This window comes from Hesperophylax consimilis, chromosome 29 (assembly GCF_061612785.1).
Source record: "Hesperophylax consimilis isolate HC1 chromosome 29, BYU_Hcon_1.0, whole genome shotgun sequence".
NCBI lineage: Eukaryota > Metazoa > Arthropoda > Insecta > Trichoptera > Limnephilidae > Hesperophylax > Hesperophylax consimilis.
This window is the reverse complement of record NC_142864.1, coordinates 2,001,616-2,008,725: the sequence shown is the minus strand read 5'-3', so window position 1 is coordinate 2,008,725 and position 7,110 is coordinate 2,001,616.

The window sequence follows — 7,110 nt, the reverse complement described above, 5'->3', positions numbered from 1 at the left end:
TCGACTGATTGGTGAGTAATAATGTGATAATGTATGTGTGTTATTATAGTAGAACGGTAGAGTCAGTCTATTGTTAGCGCGACCAGGGCAATGAAATCGTATTAGTTCTATTAAATCAGGGGTATCCAGGACCGAGTTAATTATTTTATATACTATTAATAGATCACAGATTTTTCTGCGATCTGATAAATTTACGAGATTAGTCCAGTTTAATAACATATTATAGTCCACGGATTCTCTTGGAATACCTAATTTAAAATTTATATATCTAAGGAATCTATGCTGGACTTTTTCAATCGCTTGAATATGGATATTGTAATGTGGAGCCCAAATCGTAGAGTTATATTCCAAAATGCTTCTCACTAGCGTTATGTATAAAATTCGAATAGCATCAATGTTACAAAATTGTTTGGTTATTCTAATAATAAATCCTAAAATCTTCATTGCTCTATTAATAATATTAGTTAAATGGCTAATAAATGTAAGTTTTGAGTTAAAAATAATACCTACATCATTTATTGTTTCTACTGAGTTTAATATAATTTTGTCAAGATTGTATTCATAAATTGTCGGTTTTTTTTATTTTATAAAATCTTATTATTTGACATTTACTAATGTTAAGAATCACTTTATTGCATATACACCAATTAAACAAGTTGTTTATATTTTTTTGTAAAATTATGCAACAAGAAATATTTTTAATTTATTTGTATAATTTTAAATCATCAGCAAATAACAGGATATCAACATCGGAAAAAACGTCTACAGTGTCATTAATAAATAAAATAAACAGTATTAGTCCTAAATGGGAGCCCTGTGGCACACCACTAGTGGCAGAAAAGGCATTCGATATTACGTCATTTAACTTTACAAACAGTTGCCTATTTGTTAAATAACTCTCTACCCATTTAAGAAAATTCCCGGTTATACCCATACTCCTTAATTTATTTATCAATATTTTATGACAAACTTTATCGAACGCCTTGCTGAAGTCAGTATATATCGAATCTACCTGACATTTATCTGCAAAGGCATTCGCTATAAAGTTTTCATATATTAGTAGATTTGTCAGAGTTGATCTATTCTTCACGAAACCGTGTTGAAACCTTGTTATAATCCCATTTAATTTAAAAATAATTTTATCCAAAATAATTTTTTCAAATAATTTTGGAATAGTTGACTGTATACACACAGGTCTATAGTTGCGTATATCGCATTTGTCACCTTTTTTTAAATATGGGTGTGATGTAACTATTTTTCCATGCAATTGGAAAATATCCCGATGACAATGACATATTAAAAATTAAATAGAGGGGATACGACAAGGCATGTATACAGTGTTTCAATAGAATTGGTGGTATTTTGTCAGGACCCGAACTTTTTTTTATACCTAATTTGTTAATATGGGTTTTAATTTCATTTATATCTATGTGAATGTTAGAAATTTGTAAATTGATGATCATTTTTATCGCTTGTCTGAATTCACACAATAAATTTTGAAAATTTGCATGCAAATATCACAGAGGAATATTTAACTTTACCCAATGATATCGAAATAAGTATTTTTATTACTGCCAAAAATCATGCTCAAAATCATCTTTGGTTCTCCCCCTTATCGTTGCAATGCGTAATTTTGCATTTAAACATGGATGCTAAATTTAGAATGTATCTGAAATCACAGACAAGTGACACGCTTATCTAATGACGGAGAGATAAATATCATATTATATTCAATTTTCTCAGAATATACATTATACTATATAACTCGTAAGGCTTGGTGAATGTACGTACATCACTTTTGGAGTTGATTTTGTGGAAATTACAACTTTTTTATTTGAGTTTTCGTTTTCGAGTAAATCAAGTTCGTAGTTGGAATTTTGTATGTCAAATTTTAAAAGCAATCGCTCGCCAGGGTGTTAATAATATCAGCTGTTTAGTATGTTTTAAAATGCGTCGAAGCGCAGAACCATCTAGAAAAGTTTCAGGTAGCCGGTAATGAAATGAAAAAATATATACATACAAGGCGTCTGGGAACTAGTGTTATAAATTATTTTTTTTTCAATTTGAAAATTACGAATTTTAAAGTTTTAAAAAAATGTTGGAGACAAATAGTTAAAGCGAAGCTTAATGCTAAATCACTATTTTGATTAATATTTATAACGAATTGGTGTACATTATGAATACCAAAACATATGCTTTAGATAAATTGAAGGTTTTCCTATCGTTTCGCTTTAGTAGAATACAAGTAAAATAAAAAACTCAATTAAAATATAAATGTAAACTACTAAAAAATATATTTTTTCAATAGAAACGTATGAACTCATAAAGGAAACAACTTTAAAAAATACAGTATTATAGCTAAGATTATCTGTGACAGTTTCACTTGATTAATTTTTTTGCTTTCTTATAAAATTATTTACAAAATAAATAAAAACCAGTTTTGTGCTTGAAATCGAACGTTTCTAGACTCCGTTTGTCAAGCGTTTTTAATGCATATTACCTACAATATAAGGTATACCAAGAATAAACACATGTTTGGCTTGTAGCTTTCTCTTAAATGTAAAATTAAGTTGAATTTTTGGAAGTGGAAATTAACCCACTTCCCGACATCCGATCGAGCTGAAACTCGGCAGATAGACTCGTATCTAGATGACAATGCATTCTAGTCAAATTTGGTGACACTCAATTATTTTTAATAAATAAATTTTACAGCAGTTAAACCTGAAAAAATCTCTGTAGTATCCGATTGGAATTTGGCTTAGTTGTTAGCGTTGTTGACTCCAATCTCTGGGGAGGAAGGTTCAATCCTCAGTCAACCCAAACTTTTTTTTTTTTAAATTTGACTTAAAAAATTCCTTCTTCGGATTTAATTTACTCGATTCAAATCAAAAATGTTATTTCATGACATCGACATCAAATGCGATATAGGTTCACCATTGTCACGCTTCTACCAACAGTTTCCGGACATCATGTATAAAAATTTTCACCAAAATTACTGTTTTACTGTATGATTTTCTCATTAGGGAATAATAATACTAATAATTTTATTTTAAACGCGTTAGTCTAGTAGTCATATTAAATAGACTAATCTATAAGCCACATTTGTTGCTGCAAGACCACTCTAGTACAACCTTCAATGCCACAGACATATCCGGACTATACCTAACTGAACTTATGGATGCACGTTTTTAATATCGATCAAACAAGATCAAATATTGCAAAGCACGAAAAATAGGGTGACCATGATAACATAATCAACCGATACACTATCCGGAATATACAGAATATTGTGAGACTGAAAGGACTAGAGATGGAAAGGAGATGAAGAAGAGGAAGCTTAGGTTTGTCTGTATTTAGCACATTTCCAATCTTATTTGAGAATACAATAAAAGGCAAATTATTTTACGGAGCGCATGTCTGAATGTATTTGTGAACACCGATAACGGCTCAAATTGGTTCTAAATAGTATTAAATGCTCGCCGCAGTCCCCTCTTACCCCGCAGTAGTCCTACGATATACGATGATTTTTTAAGAAATGATTACATATTTTTTGTATCTTCTATTTTCAATAAAAAAAATGTTTACACTATTTGAATATATTATGAATTATAATATCCATACTACTAAATTTTAATCTAATGTAAATGAAATCCTCAGCACGGGAGATCCCAGTGAGGATATCATTATATCTATTTGTTACGAAAAAAGAAGATAGAAAGACATATTATAATCATTATTAAAATTAAACTTGAACAAACGCATCACATTATAATTGAAATCTCAGTGCGTATTTAATTATAATAATGAATTTTTCGGAAATTCTAGATACTTTTAGTATCACCCTGGTGAAATAATTGAAAATTTAACAAATATTTAGAGATATGTTTAGTGATAAAATGTATGTTACCAGGTGCTGAAATTTACTGTTTTTTTGTTTCTTCTCCGTGTCATTTTTCCCTTCCGCCACATAACATCCCTGGCTATTGCAACAAACCACAAGTGCATTGCATAGTGGAAACCTTTTTGTCTTCTATACATAAAGATATAACAATTTCATAAATAGGACCCGATTCAAGAACGTGTGGTATTCCGGTGAAAGAATGATAATTCACCTGACATTGGCTTCAGTAGAATTCTAAACGTTCGGCTATCAACATTCTACTCAAAATTACTCAAACAAATACACGATAAACGAAAAAGGCTAATAAAAAGTGAAAAATATAAAAAAATATATATTTTACTATGTTCAGTTATAAAGTGGAGTAAGAAAAATTAAGTGTTGAAAATTTATAATGTAAGTAGTTTTAAAACATTTTTGTCTGTATATCTTTTTTTATTCGTCTTTATCGTTAAACTTTCTTTTTTCCTGGAATATTCGGAAACCAATTGCTTGTTCTTTAACATATATTTTGTTTTATATTGGTTATGTGGTTATATAAATTGGGAATATTTGGCTGATTCGGTGACCTTGGTTTATTGTGGGTTCAGTCCCTGTTTTAACAGCATCTCTGTCTGTTTTCTACAATTTTTACTTTTCTCTTTAAATTCCTCTCTCAATTTACATTAATTTGGTATTTTTTGTTATGTTCTTTATATTTAAATTATTCGGTGACCTTGCTTCACTGTTGGTTCAGTCCCCCTTTCAATGGCATCTCTGTCTGCTTTCTTTCAGTGTTTAGTTGTATCTTTAAACTGTTTTTAAATTCCTCTCGAAATATAAACAATTTTGTTATATTTATCATAATTCGTCCCTCCTATGTAATAGACCTTGACATTTGATCTTCTACTAAGGGTGGTAAACGTTATTTCATCAGTTTTCAACACCATCTGTTGTTTGATTCTTTTTTGATTTCGTGTTTTTGGATTTTGATTTGAAGATTTTGCTTCAACAGCAACACCCCCATGTTCCCAAGTGATCTTTTTAATAATATTAATTACACCTATTAACTACACCTGGACACTATCATATCAAATATCTCTGAATTCAATAAGTTTTCGTAAACGACGATTTTGAGGATAGTAAGCCTTATTCTAAAACTTTCGACTAATTCTAATTGTTTGGTTTCGGTTGCCTCCTTGTACCTTTTAAAATGTCTGCTCAGAAGATTCTCATTTCTGAGCACAAACTGCCTCCTGTTTTATTTTATGTTTTTAGTTTTAATATTCTTGTTTTGTCCTGTCCTGCTGTTATTGTTATTCTAAGTTTTGTCATCACTTTGTATTAACAGTATATTTAGTGTTATAATATTAGATCTGTATTGGGTAAGGCACACTGTTGGTAATTTTATGAACATGACCACTAATACTAAATTACCGTTTTTAAGTTGCGCACTTGTAGTGAAATGACACTAAACTGCGCCATATAAATGACATGTTATTATTATTGTATTTTAAATGATTTTATGTTCGTCTCCAATCTCTAAATATTATAAAACAAAGTCGCAATCCGCGTCTGTCTGTTTGTGCGCTTCGTTTTTCTAAACTACGCAACGGATTTTGATGGCGTTTTCACTATCATTTAGAGAATTTCTTCAATTTCTTAAAGGTTTATATATTTATAGAAAGTAGAGAAAAGTCGAGTAACGCCGGGTACACGTCAGTTAGTTAATAATATACTTTTGACCACTACCTACGACCTACGTTTCTTTGATATTTGTATTTTTTAAATTTATTTTTATTTTTTTGTAAGATAAGGAATATAGATACATAAATATTTAACAATATTACACTTTAGATCATCATTGGTTATGTATACCTTATCAGAAAAGAGGAGTTCTTGTGTCTGATAAGGGAGCCACGATTCTTACATAAGTTTTATGTTATAATAATATTTTTGTATAGAATATTGATTTTTCAATGTATTGTTTAATTTAATTTTTTTTTTAAATTTTTCTCATTTCATTTATCTGTTCTGATTGGTTGACAATACAGCGCAGTTCAGAAGGGGGATTATTGTAGTTTTTTTATGGCTTGGTAAATATAATGGTTTTGCATTTGTGTTGTTTTAAAATAAGGTGTAATAAATTGATTTCCATTTCTCATTAGTTTGTAAAATTCTTGGTGTTCTTTGTTATATTTTTCTTTACACATTTTTATAATGGAAGCTTGCTTAAATATGTTCTTGACATTTGGTACTGGAAACAATTTAAAAAGTCTCTGCTGAGAAGGTAGAATTTTTTTTAGTATTACTTTTATGATGATTCTTTGTGAAACTTTTACAGAGTTTAGATTGTTTTTATAGGATCCTCCCCCAGCCTATGATTCCGTAGAGAAGCAAAGAGTGGACAAGGGCATAGTACACATTTTTGATTATTTTCACATTTAAAATATTTCTTAACCTAACAAATATATATATACATTTCCTTATTCTCTTGTAGTGTGTAGTCTCTTGTAGCTCTGTAATGTGGCTGTTCACTTTAGATTTTGATCAATGATCACACCGAGATATTTAACTTCAGAAGAAGAGTTGATTACAGTACAAATAGGATCGTATTGTTTACAGTTTACATTATCATATTTTCGTCGTGGATTATAATACTAACTTTCTGATTAGGTATCTTTGTTTTCTTCCATTTCCGTGGATGCTTTTGCTTTTATTGTCATTTTGCATGTTTACTTCTACTTTTAGTTTACCCTTATTTAGGTTTATAGTTTTTATTGCTCTAATTTGTCTTAATTCTGTCTTTTTCAAATATCTATAAAATTAAAACGTTTACAGTTTGTAGTTTTCTCGGTTCGGAGCTTAACATTTCCGAAGTGGTTTTAGAGCGTCTTATGTTTGTCTGCTCTTCGGCAGTATTTGAGCTAGTATGAATGTCATCAAAAAAATTATCATCGATGATATAACCCCTGGAGAGTCCTTTTACTGATTTAAGTCCAATTACCGCTTTTGGGAAACATTTCCACTCTTGTTGATTTCTCGCTGCCTTTTTCTAGTTCCATATACCCAAGTATTGACTTCCATACTGTCATGCCATCCAGTTCTCCTAAATCTGTATCAACCATATCACTTTTACAAAATCTCTGGGGTTCAGCGATCTATTGAGATGCATATTGTTCCCTTGTGCTCAAATACCTACGGATACTTTATTGTAATTAGCAATTGTTACT